Below are 20,800 nucleotides of genomic sequence, written 5' to 3'. Positions count from 1 at the left end.
CCCAAAAAGAGAAAAAGGTCAGACGTGAAAAGTGTCATTGTTGCTTAGCCAGGGGCGATGGGTAATATCTAGGACACCACACCAACGGCCGGTCGGACATTTCTGTGATCCAATTTCAAACACCATTTTTCCCAAGTGCATCTCGGTCGCAAACTTTGGAAAACAAGCTTTCCGCCGCTGTGTAGAGTTCGAGATTCTGGTACATCTGCTGTACCTGTCCTGGTAGTGTTTGATGGGGACAGTGTAGAGGGAGCTTTACTCCGTATCTAACCCCGTGCTGTACCTGTCCTGGGAGTGTTTGATGGGGGCAGTGTAGAGGGAGCTTTACTCTGTATCTAACCCTGTGCTGTACCTGTGCTGGGAGTGTTTGATGGGGACAGTGTAGAGGGAGCTTTACTCTGTATCTAACCCCGTGCTGTACCTGTCTTGGGAGTGTTTGATGGGGACAGTGTAGAGGGAGCTTTACTCTGTATCGAACCCCGTGCTGTACCTGTCTTGGGAGTGTTTGATGGGGACAGTGTAGAGGAAGCTTTACTCTGTATCTAACCCCGTGCTGTACCTGTCCTGGGAGTGTTTGATGGGGGACCATGTAGAGGGAGCTTTACTCTGTATCTAACCCCGTGCTGTACCTGTCCTGGGAGTGTTTGATGGGGACAGTGCAGAGGGAGCTTTACTCTGTATCTAACCCCGTGCTGTACCTGTCCTGGGAGTGTTTGATGGGGACAGTGCAGAGGGAGCTTTACTCTGTATCTAACCCCGTGCTGTACCTGACCTGGGAGTGTTTGATGGGGACAGTGTAGAGGGAGCTTTACTCTGTATCTAACCCCGTGCTGTACCTGACCTGGGAGTGTTTGATGGGGACAGTGCAGAGGGAGCTTTACTCTGTATCTAACCCCGTGCTGTACCTGACCTGGGAGTGTTTGATGGGGGACAGTGTAGAGGGAGCTTTACTCTGTATCTAACCCCGTGCTGTACCTGTCCTGGGAGTGTTTGATGGGGACAGTGTAGAGGGAGCTTTACTCTGTATCTAACCCCGTGCTGTACCTGACCTGGGAGTGTTTGATGGGGACAGTGTAGAGGGAGCTTTACTCTGTATCTAACCCCGTGCTGTACCTGACCTGGGAGTGTTTGATGGGGACAGTGCAGAGGGAGCTTTACTCTGTATCTAACCCCGTGCTGTACCTGACCTGGGAGTGTTTGATGGGGGACAGTGTAGAGGGAGCTTTACTCTGTATCTAACCCCGTGCTGTACCTGTCCTGGGAGTGTTTGATGGGGACAGTGCAGAGGGAGCTTTACTCTGTATCTAACCCCGTGCTGTACCTGTCCTGGGAGTGTTTGATGGGGACAGTGTAGAGGGAGCTTTACTCTGTATCTAACCCCGTGCTGTACCTGTCCTGGGAGTGTTTGATGGTGACAGTGTAGAGGGAGTTTTACTCTGTATCTAACCCCGTGCTGTACCTGTCCTGGGAGTGTTTGATGGGGACAGTGTAGAGGGATCTTTACTCTGTATCTAACCCCGTGCTGTACCTGACCTGGGAGTGTTTGATGGGGACAGTGTAGAGGGAGCTTTACTCTGTATCTAACCCCGTGCTGTACCTGTCCTGGGAGTGTTTGATGGGGACAGTGTAGAGGGAGCTTTACTCTGTATCTAACCCCGTGCTGTACCTGTCCTGGGAGTGTTTGATGGGGACAGTGTAGAGGGAGCTTTACTCTGTATTTCACCATGTGCTGTGCGTCCATTGGAATTGTGTCCAGTGGAAGTGAACGGGAAGGGAATTGGGATTATGTACAGAGAGAGTGAACGGGATAGGTTTGGGATTGGAATTATGTAGAATGGGAGTGAATGGCGAGGGGTTTGGGATTGGAATTGTGTACAGTGGGAGTGAACGGGAAGGGGATTGGGATTGTGTACAGTGGGAGTGAATGGGAAGGGGATTGGGATTGTGTACAGTGGGAGTGAACGGGAAGGGGATTGGGATTGTGGACAATGGGAGTGAACGGGAAGGGGTTTGGGATTGGAATTGTGTACAGTGGGAGTGAACGGGAAGGGGATTGGGATTGTGTACAGTGGGAGTGAACGGGAAGGGGATTGGGATTGTGTACAGTGGGAGTGAAGAGGAAGGGGTTTCCTGGGATTGTGTAACTCTACCCCATGATGTGGAGATGCCGGCGTTGGACTGGGGTAAACACAGTAAGAAGTTTAACAACACCAGGTTAAAGTCCAACAGGTTTATTTGGTCGCAAAAGTCACTAGCTAGTGGCTTTTGCAACCAAATATACCTGTTGGACTTTAACCTGGTGTTGTTAGACTTCTTACTAACTCTACCCCAGCCATATTCAGCAGAGGGACAGGCAGCCTTGAGAGATCAATGTTGGAAATTAATCTAAATCTTCTCTCTCTGACTGTCCAATCCAGAATCTTTCTCTTTCCCACCCTCTTTCTCCCTCCTCACTCACCATCTTTCTGTCGTGCCCTCTCTCTCTCGCTCCCTCCCTCACCCTCTCTCTCTTCCTCTACTTCCCTCCCTCTAACTTCCTCCCTCCCTCCCTCCCTCCCACCTTCTCTCTCCCTCCCTCCCTCCCTCCCTTTCTCTCCCTCCCTCACTCCCTCTCTCTTAGAGTAAAGCTCCCTCTACACTGTCCCCATCAAACACTCCCAGGACAGGTACAGCACGGGGTTAGATACAGAGTAAAGCTCCCTCTACACTGTCCCCATCAAACACTCCCAGGACAGGTACAGCACGGGGTTCGATGCAGAGTAAAGCTCCCTCTACACTGTCCCCATCAAACACTCCCAGGACAGGTACAGCACGGGGTTAGATACAGAGTAAAGCTCCCTCTACACTGTCCCCCATCAAACACTCCCAGGACAGGTACAGCACGGGGTTAGATACAGAGTAAAGCTCCCTCTACACTGTCCCCATCAAACACTCCCAGGACAGGTACAGCACGGTGGGTGGTTAGCATGTCGATCGAGCGGGGGCCAGTATGTGATGTGTTTTTGTAGTTGATTAAGGAAGCCACTTTGTTCCTGTGTTCAGCTTCTGTCCACATTCTAGACCTGAGTTTGAGAGTCTTTATATTTTTGTAATAAATGAGTTTTTAATTCTATCATTGCTTGTGTTTATTCTTCTCGAGTTACTGACTCCATCCACCTCTGCACTGCCTGCCTGAGGCAGCCGATAACCTCAGGGTCAAATCCAAAACCATAACCTCACCGTCACTCACACCGCCCATTCACACCGCCCTGATCTCCAGAGGATCCCGACGGTGCAGAAGGTCATTCGGCCCATCAAATCTGCACCAACTCTCCGAAAGAGCATCTGACACAGGCCCACACCCTCGCATTATTCCTCTAACTCCGGGTATCACCATGCCCAATCCACCTAACCAGCACACCTTTCAGACTGTGGGAGGAAACCGGAGCACCCGGAGGAAACCCACGCAGACACGGGGAGAACGTGCAGACTCCACACAGACAGTGACCCAAGCCGGGAATCGAACCCAGGTACCTGGCGCTGAGAGGCAGCGGTGCTAACCACCGTGCCACTCATCGCCTGGCTCCGCTTCCCATCTCAGCTCATCCGCTGAGGAAGCCCTCGTCCGCCCCTTCGTTACCTCCACACTCTGCTGCCCAAAGCCCCCTGTCCGAACCCCCTGTCCAAGTCCCCGTTCACCCATCGCCCCCTCTGCTCGCTCACCCACACTGGCTCCCAGTCCGGAAACGCCTCCATTTTCAAATTCTCACCCTTTCAAACCCCTCCAGGGCCTCCTCACCCTGCCTCCCAATCTCTGTAACACCCTCCAGCCCCTACACCCCTCCCTATCTCTGTAACACCCTCCAGCCCCTACACCCCTCCCAATCTCTGTAACACCCTCCAGCCCCTACACCCCTCCCTATCTCTGTAACCCCCTCCAGCCCCCACACTCAAAGAACAAAGAACAAAGAACAGTACAGCACAGGAAACAGGCCCTTCGGCCCTCCAAGCCTGTGCCGCTCCTTGGTCCAACTAGACCAATCGTTTGCATCCCTCCATTCCCAGGATGCTCATGTGACTTTCCAGGTAAGTCTTAAACGATGTCAGGGTGTCTGCCTCCACCACCCTACTTGGCAGCGCATTCCAGGCCCCCACCACCCTCTGTGTAAAAAACATCCCTCTGATATCTGAGTTATACCTCGCCCCTCTCACCTTGAGCCCGTGACCCCTCGTGATCGTCACCTCCGACCTGGGAAAAAGCTTCCCACTGTTCACCCTATCTATACCCTTCATAATTTTGTACACCTCTATTAGGTCTCCCCTCATTCGCCATCTTTCCAGGGAGAACAAGCCCAGTTTACCCAATCTTTCCTCATAGCTAAGACCCTCCATACCAGGCAACATCCTGGTAAACCTTCTCTGCGCTCTCTCTAAAGCCTCCACGTCCTTCTGGTAGTGCGGCGACCAGAACTGGACGCAGTACTCCAAATGTGGCCTAACCAACGTTCTATACAGCCGCAACATCAGCCTCCTCCCTATCTCTGTGTACACTCCTCCAGCCCCTACACTCCTCACTATTTCTGTAACCTCCTCCAGCCCCTACAAACCCTCCCTATTTCTGGAACCTCCTCCAGTCCCTACAAACCCTCCCTATTACTGTAACCTCCTCCAGTCCCTACAACCCTCCCTATCTCTGTAACCTCCTCCAGCCCCTACAACCTTCCCTGTCTCTGTAACCTCCTCCAGCCCCTACAACCCTCCCTATCTCTGTAACCTCCTCCAGCCCCTACACTCCTCGCTATCTCTGTAACCTCCTCCAGCCCCGACACTCCTCGCTATCTCTGTAACCTCCCCCAGCTCCTACAACCCTCCCTATCTCGGCAACCTCAACCAGCTCCTACAACCCTCCCTAACTCTGTAACCTCCTCCAGCCCCTACAACCCTCCCTATCTCTGTAACCTCATCCAGCCCCTACAACCCTCCCTATCTCTGTAACCTCCTCCAGCCCCTACACCCCTCCCTATCTCTGTGTAACCTCCTCCAGCCCCTACAACCCTCCCTATCTCTGTAACCCCCTCCAGACCCTACAAACCTCCCTTTCTCTGTAACCCCCAGCACCCCCTACTGCATCCCTATCTGTGTAACCTCCTCCAGCCCCTACAACCCTCCCTATCTCTGTAACCTCCTCCAGTCCCTGCAACCTTCCCTGTCTCTGTATCTCTTCCAGCCCCTACAACCCTCCCTATCTCTGTAACCTCCTTCAGCCCCTACAATGCACCCTATCTCTGTAACGTCTTCCAGCCCCTACAACCCTCCCTATCTCTGTAACCTCCTCCAGCCCCTACAACCCTCCCTATCTCTGTAACCCCCTCCAGCCCCTACAACCATCCCTATCTCTGTAACATCCTCCAGCCCCTACAACCCTTCCTATCTCTGTAACCTCCTCCAGCCCCTACAACCCTCCCTATCTCTGTAACCTCCTCCAGCCCTGACAACCCTTTCTATCTCTGTAACTGCTTCCAGCCCCTACAACCCTCCCCATCTCTGTAACCCCCTCCAGCCCCTAGAACCCTCCCTATCTCTGTAACCTCCTCCAGCCCCGACAACCCTCCCTATCTCTGTAACCTCCTTCAGCCCCGACAATGCTCCCTATCTCTGTAACCTCCTCCAGCCCCTACAACCCTCCCTATCTCTGTAACCTCCTCCAGCCCCTACACCCCTCCCTATCTCTGTAACCTCCTCCAGCCCCTAAACAAAGAACAAAGAACAATACAGCACAGGAGCAGGCCCTTCGGCCCTCCAAGCCCGCGCCGCTCCCTGGTCCAAACTAGACCATTCTTTTGTATCCCTCCATTCCCACTCCGTTCATATGGCTATCTAGATAAGTCTTAAACGTTCCCAGTGTGTCCGCCTCCACCACCTTGCCTGGCAGCGCAATCCAGGCCCCCACCACCCTCTGTGTAAAATACGTCCTTCTGATATCCGTGTTAAACCTCCCCCCCCCCCCTCACCTTGAACCTATGACCCCTCGTGAACGTCACCACCGACCTGGGGAAAAGCTTCCCACCGTTCACCCTATCTATGCCTTTCATAATTCTTTACACCTCTATTAGGTCACCCCTCATCCTCCGTCTTTCTAGTGAGAACAACCCCAGTTTACCCAATCTCTCCTCATAACTAAGCCCCTCCATACCAGGCAACATCCTGGTCAACCTCCTCTGCACTCTCTCTGAAGCCTCCACATCCTTCTGGTAGTCTGGCGACCAGAACTGGGCGCAGTATTCCAAATGCGGCCGAACCAACGTTCTATACATCTGCAACATCAGACCCCAACTTTTATACTCTATGCCCCGTCCTATAAAGGCAAGCATGCCATATGCCTTATTCACCACCTTCTCCACCTGTGACGTCACCTTCAAGGATCTGTGGACTTGCACACCCAGGTCCCTCTGCATATCTACACCCTTTATGGTTCTGCCATTTATCGTATAGCTCCCCCCTACGTTAGTTCTACCAAAATGCATCACTTCACATTCATCTGGATTGAACTCCATCTGCCATTTCTTTGCCCAAATTTCCAGCCTATCTATATCCTTCTGTCGCCTCTGACAATGTTCCTCACTATCTGCAAGTCCAGCCATTTTCGTGTCATCCGCAAACATACTGATCACCCCAGTTACACCTACAACTCTCCCTATCTCTGTAACCTCCTCCAGACCCTACTACCCTCCCTATCTCTGTAACCTCCTCCAGCCCCTACAAACCTCCCTATCTCTGTAACCTCCTCCAGACCCTACAACCCTCCCTATCTCTGTAACCTCCTCCAGACCCTACAACCCTCCCTATCTCTCTAACCTCCTCCAACCCCTACAACCTTCCCTATCTCTGTAACCTCCTCCAGCCCCTACAACCTTCCCTATCTCTCTAACCTCCTCCAACCCCTACAACCCACCCTATCTCTGTAACCTCCTCCAGCCCCTACACCCCTCCCTATCTCTGTAACCTCCTCCAGACCCTACATCCCTCCCTGTCTCTGTAACCTCTTCCAGACCCTACAACCCTCCCTATCTCTGTAACCTCCTCCAGCCCCTATAACCCTCCCTATCTCTGTAACCTCCTCCAGCCCCTACACCCCTCCCTATCTCTGTAACCTCCTCCAGACCCTACAACCCTCCCTGTCTCTGTAACCTCTTCCAGACCCTACAACCCTCCCTATCTCTGTAACCTCCTCCAGCCCCTACAACCCTCCCTATCTCTGTAACCTCCTCCAGCCCCTACAACCCTCCCTATCTCTGTAACCTCCTCCAGCCCCTACAACCCTCCCTATCTCTGTAACCTCCTCCAGCCCCTACAACCCTCCCTATCTCTGTAACCTCCTCCAGCCCCTACAACCCTCCCTATCTCTGTAACCTCCTCCAGCCCCTACAACCCTCCCTATCTCTGTAACCTCCTCCAGCCCCTACAACCCTCCCTATCTCTGTAACCTCCTCCAGTCCCTACAACCCTCCCTATCTCTGTAACCTCCTCCAGCCCCTATAACCCTCCCTATCTCTGTAACCTCCTCCAGCCCCTACAGCCCTCCCTATCTCTGTAACCTCCTCCAGCCCCTATAACCCTCCCTATCTCTGTAACCTCCTCCAGCCCCTACACCCCTCCCTATCTCTGTAACCTCCTCCAGCCCCTACACCCCTCCCTATCTCTGTAACCTCCTCCAGACCCTACAACCCTCCCTATCTCTGTAACCTCCTCCAGACCCTACAACCCTCCCTGTCTCTGTAACCTCTTCCAGCCCCTACAACCCTCCCTATCTCTGTAACCTCCTCCAGCCCCTACAACCCTCCCTATCTCTGTAACCCCCTCCAGCCCCTAGAACCCTCCCTATCTCTGTAACCTCCTCCAGCCCCTACAACCCTCCCTATCTCTGTAACCTCCTCCAGCCCCTACAACCCTCCCTATCTCTGTATCCCTCTCCATCCCCGGTACCATCCCTATCTCTGTATCCCTCTCCATCCCCGGTACCATCCCTATCTCTGTATCCCTCTCCATCCCCGGTACCATCCCTATCTCTGTATCCCTCTCCATCCCCGGTACCATCCCTATCTCTGTATCCCTCTCCATCCCCGGTACCATCCCTATCTCTGTATCCCTCTCCATCCCCGGGACCCTCCCTATCTCTGTATCCCTCTCCATCCCCGGTACCATCCCTATCTCTGTATCCCTCTCCATCCCCGGTACCATCCCTATCTCTGTAACCCTCTCCATCCCCGGTACCCTCCCTATCTCTGTATCCCTCTCCATCCCCGGTACCATCCCTATCTCTGTATCCCTCTCCATCCCCGGTACCCTCCCTATCTCTGTATCCCTCTCCATCCCCGGTACCCTCCCTATCTCTGTATCCCTCTCCATCCCATACACCCCTCCCTATCTCTGTAACCCTCTCCATCCCCGGTACCATCCCTATCTCTGTATCCCTCTCCATCCCCGGTACCATCCCTATCTCTGTATCCCTCTCCATCCCCGGTACCATCCCTATCTCTGTATCCCTCTCCATCCCCGGTACCCTCCCTATCTCTGTATCCCTCTCCATCCCCGGTACCATCCCTATCTCTGTATCCCTCTCCATCCCCGGTACCCTCCCTATCTCTGTATCCCTCTCCATCCCCGGTACCATCCCTATCTCTGTATCCCTCTCCATCCCCGGTACCCTCCCTATCTCTGTATCCCTCTCCATCCCCGGTACCATCCCTATCTCTGTAACCCTCTCCATCCCCGGTACCCTCCCTATCTCTGTATCCCTCTCCATCCCCGGTACCATCCCTATCTCTGTATCCCTCTCCATCCCCGGTACCCTCCCTATCTCTGTATCCCTCTCCATCCCCGGTACCATCCCTATCTCTGTATCCCTCTCCATCCCCGGTACCCTCCCTATCTCTGTATCCCTCTCCATCCCCGGTACCATCCCTATCTCTGTATCCCTCTCCATCCCCGGTACCATCCCTATCTCTGTATCCCTCTCCATCCCCGGTACCATCCCTATCTCTGTATCCCTCTCCATTCCCGGTACCATCCCTATCTCTGTATCCCTCTCCATCCCCGGTACCATCCCTATCTCTGTATCCCTCTCCATCCCCGGTACCATCCCTATCTCTGTATCCCTCTCCATCCCCGGTACCATCCCTATCTCTGTATCCCTCTCCATCCCCGGTACCATCCCTATCTCTGTATCCCTCTCCATCCCCGGTACCCTCCCTATCTCTGTATCCCTCTCCATCCCCGGTACCATCCCTATCTCTGTATCCCTCTCCATCCCCGGTACCCTCCCTATCTCTGTATCCCTCTCCATCCCCGGTACCATCCCTATCTCTCCATCCCCGGTACCATCCCTATCTCTGTAACCCTCTCCATCCCCGGTACCCTCCCTATCTCTGTATCCCTCTCCATCCCCGGTACCATCCCTATCTCTGTATCCCTCTCCATCCCCGGTACCCTCCCTATCTCTGTATCCCTCTCCATCCCCGGTACCCTCCCTATCTCTGTATCCCTCTCCATCCCCTACACCCCTCCCTATCTCTGTAACCCTCTCCATCCCGGGTACCATCCCTATCTCTGTATCCCTCTCCATCCCCGGTACCATCCCTATCTCTGTATCCCTCTCCATCCCCGGTACCCTCCCTATCTCTGTATCCCTCTCCATCCCCGGTACCATCCATATCTCTGTATCCCTCTCCATCCGCGGTACCCTCCCTATCTCTGTATCCCTCTCCATCCCCGGTACCATCCCTATCTCTGTATCCCTCTCCATCCCCGGTACCCTCCCTATCTCTGTATCCCTCTCCATCCCCGGTACCATCCCTATCTCTGTAACCCTCTCCATCCCCGGTACCCTCCCTATCTCTGTATCCCTCTCCATCCCCGGTACCATCCCTATCTCTGTATCCCTCTCCATCCCCGGTACCCTCCCTATCTCTGTATCCCTCTCCATCCCCGGTACCATCCCTATCTCTGTATCCCTCTCCATCCCCGGTACCATCCCTATCTCTGTATCCCTCTCCATCCCCGGTACCATCCCTATCTCTGTATCCCTCTCCATCCCCGGTACCATCCCTATCTCTGTATCCCTCTCCATCCCCGGTACCATCCCTATCTCTGTATCCCTCTCCATCCCCGGTACCATCCCTATCTCTGTATCCCTCTCCATCCCCGGTACCATCCCTATCTCTGTATCCCTCTCCATTCCCGGTACCATCCCTATCTCTGTATCCCTCTCCATCCCCGGTACCATCCCTATCTCTGTATCCCTCTCCATCCCCGGTACCATCCCTATCTCTGTATCCCTCTCCATCCCCGGTACCATCCCTATCTCTGTATCCCTCTCCATCCCCGGTACCATCCCTATCTCTGTATCCCTCTCCATCCCCAGTACCCTCCCTATCTCTGTATCCCTCTCCATCCCCGGTACCATCCCTATCTCTGTATCCCTCTCCATCCCCGGTACCATCCCTATCTCTGTATCCCTCTCCATCCCCGGTACCCTCCCTATCTCTGTATCCCTCTCCATCCCCGGTACCATCCCTATCTCTGTATCCCTCTCCATCCCCGGTACCCTCCCTATCTCTGTATCCCTCTCCATCCCCGGTACCATCCCTATCTCTGTATCCCTCTCCATCCCCGGTACCCTCCCTATCTCTGTATCCCTCTCCATCCCCGGTACCATCCCTATCTCTGTAACCCTCTCCATCCCCGGTACCCTCCCTATCTCTGTATCCCTCTCCATCCCCGGTACCATCCCTATCTCTGTATCCCTCTCCATCCCCGGTACCCTCCCTATCTCTGTATTCCTCTCCATTCCCGGTACCATCCCTATCTCTGTATCCCTCTCCATCCCCGGTACCATCCCTATCTCTGTATCCCTCTCCATCCCCGGTACCATCCCTATCTCTGTATCCCTCTCCATCCCCGGTACCCTCCCTATCTCTGTATCCCTCTCCATCCCCGGTACCATCCCTATCTCTGTATCCCTCTCCATCCCCGGTACCATCCCTGTCTCTTGCAGTTCCTATCCTGTGAGATATCTGCGCTCTTCCAATTCTGGCCTCTTCAGCATTCCGATTCCCATCGTTCCACCATTGGTGGCCATGCCTTCAGCTGCCTGGGGACCGGGGGGGGAGGTGGAGTGGGCGCTAACTTCTGGAATACCCTCCCTAAACCTCTCCACTACTCTCTCTCTCTCTCTCTCCCTGTCTCTCTCTCTCTCTCGCTGTCTCTCTCTCTCCTGTCTCTCTCTCTCCCTATCTCTCTCTCACTCTTTCTCCCTCTCCCTGTCTCTCTCTCTCTCGCTGTCTCTCTCTCCCTGTCTCTCTCTCTCTCTCTCACTCCCTGTCTCTCTCTCTCTCTCTCTCCCTGTCTCTCTCTCTCCTGTCTCTCTCTCCCTGTCTCTCTCTCTCTCCCTGTCTCTCTCCTGTCTCTCTCTCTCTCCCTGTCTCTCTCTCTCCCTGTCTCTCTCTCTCGCTGTCACTCTCTCTCTCTATCTCTCTCTCTCTCTGTGTGTCTCTCTCTCTGTCTCTCTCTCCCTGTCTCTCTCTCTCCCTGTCTGTCTCTCTCTCTCGCTCTGTCTCTCTCTCACTCTGTCTCTCTCTCTCTCTCTCTGTCTCTCTGTCTCGCTCTGTCTCTCTCTCGCTCTGTCTCTCTCTCTCCCGCTCTGTCTCTCTCTCTCTCTGTCTCTCTCTCTCCCGCTCTGTCTCTCTCTCGCTCTGTCTCTCTCTCTCCCGCTCTGTCTCTCTCTTGCTCTCGCTCTGTCTCTGTCGCTCTGTCTCTCTCTCGTTCTGTCTCTGTTGCTCTGTCACTGTCACCCTGTCACTGTCACCCTGTCACTGTCACCCTGTCTCTGTCGCTCTGTCTCTGTCGCCCTGTCTCTGTCGCCCTGTCTCTGTCACCCTGTCTCTGTCGCGCTGTCTCTGTCGCTCTGTCACTCTCATACTCTCACTCTGTCTCTCACACTCTCGCTCTGGCTCTCTCTGTCTCTGTCACCCTGTCTCTGTCGCCCTGTCTCTGTCGCCCTGTCTCTGTCGCCCTGTCTCTGTCGCCCTGTCTCTGTCGCTCTGTCTCTGTCGCTCTGCCTCTCTCGCCTTGTCTCTGTCGCTCTGTCTCTGTCGCCCTGTCTCTGTCGCCCTGTCTCTGTCGCTCTGTCTCTGTCGCTCTGTCTCTGTCGCTCTGTCTCTCTCGCCCTGTCTCTGTCGCCCTGTCTCTGTCGCCCTGTCTCTGTCGCTCTGTCTCTGTCGCTCTGTCTCTGTCGCTCTGTCTCTCTCGCCCTGTCTCTGTCGCCCTGTCTCTCTCGCCCTGTCTCTGTCGCTCTGTCTCTGTCGCTCTGTCTCTGTCGCTCTGTCTCTGTCGCTCTGTCTCTCTCGCCCTGTCTCTGTCGCCCTGTCTCTCTCGCCCTGTCTCTGTCGCTCTGTCTCTGTCGCTCTGTCTCTGTCGCTCTGTCTCTCTCGCCCTGTCTCTGTCGCCCTGTCTCTGTCGCCCTGTCTCTGTCGCCCTGTCTCTGTCGCCCTGTCTCTGTCGCCCTGTCTCTGTCGCTCTGTCTCTCTCGCCCTGTCTCTGTCGCCCTGTCTCTGTCGCCCTGTCTCTGTCGCCCTGTCTCTCTCGCCCTGTCTCTGTCGCTCTGTCTCTGTCGCTCTGTCTCTGTCGCTCTGTCTCTCTCGCCCTGTCTCTGTCGCCCTGTCTCTCTCGCCCTGTCTCTGTCGCTCTGTCTCTGTCGCTCTGTCTCTGTAGCTCTGTCTCTCTCGCCCTGTCTCTGTCGCCCTGTCTCTGTCGCCCTGTCTCTGTCGCCCTGTCTCTGTCGCCCTGTCTCTGTCGCCCTGTCTCTGTCGCCCTGTCTCTGTCGCCCTGTCTCTGTCGCTCTGTCTCTGTCGCTCTGTCTCTGTCACTCTGCCTCTCTCGCTCTGTCACTGTCGCCCTGTCTCTGTCGCCCTGTCTCTGTCGCCCTGTCTCTGTCGCCCTGTCTCTGTCGCCCTGTCTCTGTCGCCCTGTCTCTGTCGCTCTGTCTCTGTCGCTCTGTCTCTGTCGCTCTGTCTCTCTCGCCCTGTCTCTGTCGCCCCTGTCTCTGTCGCGCTGTCTCTGTCGCTCTGTCACTCTCATACTCTCACTCTGTCTCTCACACTCTCGCTCTGGCTCTCTCTGTCTCTGTCGCGCTGTCTCTGTCGCTCTGTCACTCTCATACTCTCACTCTGTCTCTCACACTCTCGCTCTGGCTCTCTCTGTCTCTGTCGCTCTGTCTCTGTCACCCTGTCTCTGTCGCCCTGTCTCTGTCGCCCTGTCTCTGTCGCCCTGTCTCTGTCGCTCTGTCTCTGTCGCCCTGTCTCTGTCGCTCTGTCTCTGTCGCCCTGTCTCTGTCGCTCTGCCTCTCTCGCCCTGTCTCTGTCGCCCTGTCTCTGTCGCCCTGTCTCTGTCGCCCTGTCTCTGTCGCCCTGTCTCTGTCGCCCTGTCTCTGTCGCCCTGTCTCTGTCGCTCTGTCTCTGTCGCTCTGTCTCTGTCGCTCTGTCTCTGTCGCCCTGTCTCTGTCGCCCTGTCTCTGTCGCCCTGTCTCTGTCGCCCTGTCTCTGTCGCCCTGTCTCTGTCGCCCTGTCTCTGTCGCCCTGTCTCTGTCGCTCTGTCTCTGTCGCTCTGTCTCTGTCACTCTGCCTCTGTCGCTCTGCCTCTCTCGCCCTGTCTCTGTCGCCCTGTCTCTGTCGCCCTGTCTCTGTCGCCTTGTCTCTGTCGCTCTGTCTCTGTCGCTCTGTCTCTGTCGCTCTGTCTCTGTCGCCCTGTCTCTGTCGCTCTGTCTCTCTCGCCCTGTCTCTGTCGCCCTGTCTCTGTCGCTCTGTCTCTCTCTCGCTCTGTCTCTCTCTCCCGCTCTGTCTCTCTCTCCCGCTCTGTCTCTCTCTCGCTCTGTCTCTCTCTCTCTCCCGCTCTGTCTCTCTCTTGCTCTCGCTCTGTCTCTGTCGCTCTGTCTCTCTCTTGCTCTCGCTCTGTCTCTGTCGCTCTGTCTCTGTCGCTCTGCCTCTGTCGCTCTGTCTCTCTCTCGCTCTGTCTCTCTCTCCCGCTCTGTCTCTCTCTCCCGCTCTGTCTCTCTCTCGCTCTGTCTCTCTCTCTCTCCCGCTCTGTCTCTCTCTTGCTCTCGCTCTGTCTCTGTCGCTCTGTCTCTCTCTTGCTCTCGCTCTGTCTCTGTCGCCCTGTCTCTGTCGCCCTGTCTCTGTCGCCCTGTCTCTGTCGCCCTGTCTCTGTCGCCCTGTCTCTGTCGCCCTGTCTCTGTCGCTCTGTCTCTGTCGCTCTGTCTCTGTCGCTCTGTCTCTGTCGCCCTGTCTCTGTCGCCCTGTCTCTCTCGCCCTGTCTCTGTCGCCCAGTCTCTGTCGCCCTGTCTCTGTCGCTCTGTCTCTGTCGCTCTGTCTCTCTCGCCCTGTCTCTGTCGCCCTGTCTCTGTCGCTCTGTCTCTGTCGCTCTGTCTCTGTCGCTCTGTCTCTCTCGCCCTGTCTCTGTCGCCCTGTCTCTGTCGCCCTGTCTCTGTCGCCCTGTCTCTGTCGCCCTGTCTCTGTCGCTCTGTCTCTGTCGCTCTGTCTCTGTCACTCTGCCTCTGTCGCTCTGCCTCTCTCGCTCTGTCACTGTCGCCCTGTCTCTGTCGCCCTGTCTCTGTCGCCCTGTCTCTGTCGCTCTGTCTCTGTCGCCCTGTCTCTGTAGCCCTGTCTCTGTCGCCCTGTCTCTGTCGCTCTGTCTCTGTCGCTCTGTCTCTGTCGCTCTGTCTCTGTCACTCTGCCTCTGTCGCTCTGCCTCTCTCGCTCTGTCACTGTCGCCCTGTCTCTGTCGCCCTGCCTCTGTCGCTCTGTCTCTGTCGCCCTGTCTCTGTCGCCCTGTCTCTGTCGCCCTGTCTCTGTCGCTCTGTCTCTGTCGCCCTGTCTCTGTCGCCCTGTCTCTGTCGCTCTGTCTCTGTCGCTCTGTCTCTGTCGCTCTGTCTCTGTCGCCCTGTCTCTGTCGCTCTGTCTCTGTCGCTCTGTCTCTGTCGCTCTGTCTCTGTCGCCCTGTCTCTGTCGCTCTGTCTCTGTCGCTCTGTCTCTGTCGCTCTGTCTCTGTCGCTCTGTCTCTGTCGCTCTGTCTCTGTCGCCCTGTCTCTGTCGCTCTGTCTCTGTCGCCCTGTCTCTGTCGCTCTGTCTCTGTCGCTCTGTCTCTGTCGCTCTGTCTCTGTCGCCCTGTCTCTGTCGCCCTGTCTCTGTCGCCCTGTCTCTGTCGCTCTGTCTCTGTCGCTCTGTCTCTGTCGCCCTGTCTCTGTCGCTCTGTCTCTGTCGCCCTGTCTCTGTCGCTCTGCCTCTGTCGCTCTGCCTCTCTCGCTCTGTCACTGTCGCTCTGGCTCTGTCGCCCTGTCTCTGTCGCCCTGTCTCTGTCGCTCTGTCTCTGTCGCTCTGTCTCTCTCGCTCTGTCACTGTCGCCCTGTCTCTGTCGCCCTGTCTCTGTCGCCCTGTCTCTGTCGCTCTGTCTCTGTCGCCCTGTCTCTGTCGCCCTGTCTCTGTCGCCCTGTCTCTGTCGCCCTGTCTCTGTCGCTCTGTCTCTGTCGCTCTGTCTCTGTCGCTCTGTCTCTGTCGCCCTGTCTCTGTCGCCCTGTCTCTGTCGCTCTGTCTCTGTCGCTCTGTCTCTCTCGCTCTGTCACTGTCGCCCTGTCTCTGTCGCCCTGTCTCTGTCGCTCTGTCTCTGTCGCCCTGTCTCTGTCGCCCTGTCTCTGTCGCCCTGTCTCTGTCGCCCTGTCTCTGTCGCTCTGTCTCTCTCGCCCTGTCTCTGTCGCCCTGTCTCTGTCGCTCTGTCTCTGTCGCCCTGTCACTGTCGCTCTGTCTCTGTCGCCCTGTCTCTGTCGCCCTGTCTCTGTCGCCCTGTCTCTGTCGCTCTGTCTCTGTCGCTCTGTCTCTGTCGCTCTGTCACTGTCGCCCTGTCTCTGTCGCCCTGTCTCTGTCGCTCTGTCTCTGTCGCCCTGTCTCTGTCGCCCTGTCTCTGTCGCCCTGTCTCTGTCGCTCTGTCTCTGTCGCCCTGTCTCTGTCGCCCTGTCTCTGTCGCTCTGTCTCTGTCGCTCTGTCTCTGTCGCTCTGTCTCTGTCGCTCTGTCTCTGTCGCCCTGTCTCTGTCGCCCTGTCTCTGTCGCTCTGCCTCTCTCGCTCTGTCTCTGTCGCTCTGTCTCTGTCGCCCTGTCTCTGTCGCCCTGTCTCTGTCGCCCTGCCTCTGTCGCTCTGCCTCTCTCGCCCTGTCTCTGTCGCCCTGTCTCTGTCGCTCTGTCTCTGTCGCCCTGTCTCTGTCGCCCTGTCTCTGTCGCTCTGTCTCTGTCGCTCTGTCTCTGTCGCCCTGTCTCTCTGTCTCTGTCGCCCTGTCTCTGTCGCTCTGTCTCTGTCGCTCTGTCTCTGTCGCCCTGTCTCTGTCGCCCTGTCTCTGTCGCCCTGTCTCTGTCGCTCTGTCTCTGTCGCTCTGTCTCTGTCGCTCTGTCTCTGTCGCCCTGTCTCTGTCGCCCTGTCTCTGTCGCCCTGTCTCTGTCGCCCTGTCTCTGTCGCCCTGTCTCTGTCGCTCTGTCTCTGTCGCTCTGTCTCTGTCGCCCTGTCTCTGTCGCCCTGTCTCTGTCGCCCTGTCTCTGTCGCTCTGTCTCTGTCGCTCTGTCTCTGTCGCTCTGTCTCTGTCGCTCTGTCTCTGTCGCCCTGTCTCTGTCGCCCTGTCTCTGTCGCCCTGTCTCTGTCGCCCTGTCTCTGTCGCCCTGTCTCTGTCGCTCTGTCTCTGTCGCTCTGTCTCTGTCGCTCTGTCTCTCTCGCCCTGTCTCTGTCGCCCTGTCTCTGTCGCCCTGTCTCTGTCGCCCTGTCTCTGTCGCTCTGTCTCTGTCGCCCTGTCTCTGTCGCTCTGTCTCTCTCGCCCTGTCTCTGTCGCCCTGTCTCTGTCGCCCTGTCTCTGTCGCCCTGTCTCTGTCGCCCTGTCTCTGTCGCCCTGTCTCTGTCGCCCTGTCTCTGTCGCTCTGTCTCTCTCGCCTTGTCTCTGTCGCTCTGTCTCTGTCGCTCTGTCTCTGTCGCTCTGTCTCTGTCGCTCTGTCTCTGTCGCCCTGTCTCTGTCGCCCTGTCTCTGTCGCCCTGTCTCTGTCGCCCTGTCTCTGTCGCTCTGTCTCTGTCGCTCTGTCTCTGTCGCTCTGTCTCTGTCGCTCTGTCTCTCCCGCCCTGTCTCTGTCGCCCTGTCTCTGTCGCCCTGTCTCTGTCGCCCTGTCTCTGTCGCCCTGTCTCTGTCGCCCTGTCTCTGTCGCCCTGTCTCTGTCGCCCTGTCTCTGTCGCTCTGTCTCTGTCGCTCTGTCTCTGTCGCTCTGTCTCTCTCGCCCTGTCTCTGTCGCCCTGTCTCTGTCGCCCTGTCTCTGTCGCCCTGTCTCTGTCGCCCTGTCTCTGTCGCCCTGTCTCTGTCGCCCTGTCTCTGTCGCCCTGTCTCTGTCGCCCTGTCTCTGTCGCCCTGTCTCTGTCGCTCTGTCTCTGTCGCCCTGTCTCTGTCGCTCTGTCTCTGTCGCTCTGTCTCTGTCGCTCTGCCTCTCTCGCCCTGTCTCTGTCGCCCTGTCTCTGTCGCCCTGTCTCTGTCGCCCTGTCTCTGTCGCTCTGTCTCTGTCGCCCTGTCTCTGTCGCCCTGTCTCTGTCGCCCTGTCTCTGTCGCTCTGTCTCTGTCGCCCTGTCTCTGTCACTCTGTCTCTGTCGCCCTGTCTCTGTCGCTCTGTCTCTGTCGCCCTGTCTCTGTCGCCCTGTCTCTGTCGCTCTGTCTCTGTCGCCCTGTCTCTCTCGCTCTGTCTCTGTCACTCTGCCTCTCTCGCCCTGTCTCTGTCACTCTGTCTCTGTTGCCCTGTCTCTGTCGCCCTGTCTCTGTCGCTCTGTCTCTCTCGCTCTGTCTCTGTCACTCTGTCTCTCTCGCCTTGTCTCTGTCGCTCTGTCTCTGTCGCTCTGTCTCTGTCGCTCTGTCTCTGTCGCTCTGTCTCTGTCGCCCTGTCTCTGTCGCCCTGTCTCTGTCGCCCTGTCTCTGTCGCCCTGTCTCTCTCGCCCTGTCTCTGTCGCTCTGTCTCTGTCGCTCTGTCTCTCTCGCTCTGTCTCTCTCGCTCTTCTCTCACACTCTCACTCTGCCTCTCACACTCTCGCTCCGTCTCTCTCTGTCTCTGTCACTCTATCTCTGTCGCTCTGTCCCTCTCACACTCTCGCTCTGTCTCTCACACTCTCGCTCCCTCTCTCTCTCGCTCTGTCTCTCTCGCTCTGTCTCTCTCGCTCTGTCTCTCTCGCTCTGTCTCTCTCGCTCTGTCTCTCTCGCTCTGTCTCACTCGCTCTGTCTCTCTCGCTCTGTCTCTCTCGCTCTGTCTCTGTCGCGCTGTCTCTGTCGCTCTGTCTCTGTCGCTCTGTCTCTCTCGCTCTGTCTCTGTCGCTCTGTCTCTGTCGCTCTGTCTCTGTCGCTCTGCCTCTGTCACTCTGCCTCTCTCGCTCTGCCTCTGTCGCTCTGTCTCTGTCGCTCTGTCTCTGTCGCTCTGTCTCTGTCGCTCTGTCTCTGTCGCTCTGTCTCTGTCGCTCTGTCTCTGTCGCTCTGTCTCTGTCGCTCTGTCTCTGTCGCGCTGTCTCTGTCGCTCTGTCTCTGTCGCTCTGCCTCTGTCGCTCTGCCTCTGTCGCTCTGCCTCTGTCGCTCTGTCTCTGTCGCTCTGTCTCTGTCGCTCTGTCTCTGTCGCTCTGTCTCTGTCGCTCTGTCTCTGTCGCTCTGTCTCTGTCGCTCTGTCTCTGTCGCGCTGTCTCTGTCGCTCTGTCTCTGTCGCTCTGTCTCTGTCGCTCTGTCTCTGTCGCTCTGTCTCTGTCGCTCTGTCTCTGTCGCTCTGTCTCTGTCGCTCTGCCTCTCTCGCTCTGTCTCTGTCGCCCTGTCTCTGTCGCCCTGTCTCTGTCGCCCTGTCTCTGTCGCTCTGTCTCTGTCGCTCTGCCTCTCTCGCCCTGTCTCTGTCACCCTGTCTCTGTCGCCCTGTCTCTGTCGCTCTGTCTCTGTCGCCCTGTCTCTGTCGCCCTGTCTCTCTCGCTCTGTCACTGTCACTCTGCCTCTCTCGCCCTGTCTCTGTCACTCTGTCTCTGTCGCCCTGTCTCTGTCGCTCTGTCTCTGTCGCCCTGTCTCTGTCGCTCTGTCTCTCTCGCTCTGTCACTGTCACCCTGTCTCTGTCGCGCTGTCTCTGTCGCTCTGTCACTCTCATACTCTCACTCTGTCTCTCACACTCTCGCTCTGGCTCTCTCTGTCTCTGTCACCCTGCCTCTGTCGCTCTCTCTCTCTCGCCCTGTCTCTGTCGCCCTGTCTCTGTCGCGCTGTCTCTGTCGCTCTGTCACTCTCATACTCTCACTCTGTCTCTCACACTCTCGCTCTGGCTCTCTCTGTCTCTGTCACCCTGCCTCTGTCGCTCTGCCTCTCTCGCCCTGTCTCTGTCGCCCTGTCTCTGTCGCCCTGTCTCTGTCGCCCTGTCTCTGTCGCTCTGTCTCTGTCGCTCTGTCTCTGTCGCTCTGTCTCTGTCGCCCTGTCTCTGTCGCTCTGTCTCTGTCGCTCTGTCTCTGTCGCTCTGTCTCTGTCGCCCTGTCTCTGTCGCCCTGTCTCTGTCGCCCTGTCTCTGTCGCCCTGTCTCTGTCGCCCTGTCTCTGTCGCCCTGTCTCTGTCGCTCTGTCTCTGTCGCCCTGTCTCTGTCGCCCTGTCTCTGTCGCCCTGTCTCTGTCGCCCTGTCTCTGTCGCTCTGTCTCTGTCGCTCTGTCTCTGTCACTCTGCCTCTGTCGCTCTGCCTCTCTCGCTCTGTCACTGTCGCCCTGTCTCTGTCGCCCTGTCTCTGTCGCCCTGTCTCTGTCGCTCTGTCTCTGTCGCTCTGTCTCTGTCGCCCTGTCTCTGTCGCCCTGTCTCTGTCGCCCTGTCTCTGTCGCCCTGTCTCTGTCGCCCTGTCTCTGTCGCTCTGTCACTCTCATACTCTCACTCTGTCTCTCACACTCTCGCTCTGGCTCTCTCTGTCTCTGTCGCTCTGTCTCTGTCACCCTGTCTCTGTCGCCCTGTCTCTGTCGCCCTGTCTCTGTCGCCCTGTCTCTGTCGCCCTGTCTCTGTCGCCCTGTCTCTGTCGCTCTGTCTCTGTCGCTCTGTCTCTGTCGCTCTGTCTCTGTCGCCCTGTCTCTGTCGCCCTGTCTCTGTCGCCCTGTCTCTGTCGCTCTGTCTCTGTCGCTCTGTCTCTGTCGCCCTGTCTCTGTCGCCCTGTCTCTCTCGCCCTGTCTCTGTCGCCCTGTCTCTGTCGCCCTGTCTCTGTCGCTCTGTCTCTGTCGCTCTGTCTCTGTCACTCTGCCTCTGTCGCTCTGCCTCTCTCGCCCTGTCTCTGTCGCCCTGTCTCTGTCGCCCTGTCTCTGTCGCCCTGTCTCTGTCGCTCTGTCTCTGTCGCTCTGTCTCTGTCGCTCTGTCTCTGTCGCTCTGTCTCTGTCGCCCTGTCTCTGTCGCCCTGTCTCTGTCGCCCTGTCTCTGTCGCCCTGTCTCTGTCGCTCTGTCTCTGTCGCTCTGCCTCTCTCGCCCTGTCTCTGTCGCCCTGTCTCTGTCGCCCTGTCTCTGTCGCCCTGTCTCTGTCGCTCTGTCTCTGTCGCTCTGTCTCTGTCGCTCTGTCTCTGTCGCCCTGTCTCTGTCGCCCTGTCTCTGTCGCCCTGTCTCTGTCGCTCTGTCTCTGTCGCTCTGTCTCTGTCGCTCTGTCACTCTCATACTCTCACTCTGTCTCTCACACTCTCGCTCTGGCTCTCTCTGTCTCTGTCGCTCTGTCTCTGTCACCCTGTCTCTGTCGCCCTGTC

The sequence above is a fragment of the Mustelus asterias genome, unplaced genomic scaffold (genome assembly GCF_964213995.1).
Source record: "Mustelus asterias unplaced genomic scaffold, sMusAst1.hap1.1 HAP1_SCAFFOLD_1208, whole genome shotgun sequence".
Lineage (NCBI taxonomy): Eukaryota > Metazoa > Chordata > Chondrichthyes > Carcharhiniformes > Triakidae > Mustelus > Mustelus asterias.
Note: the sequence above shows the minus strand (reverse complement) of the source record.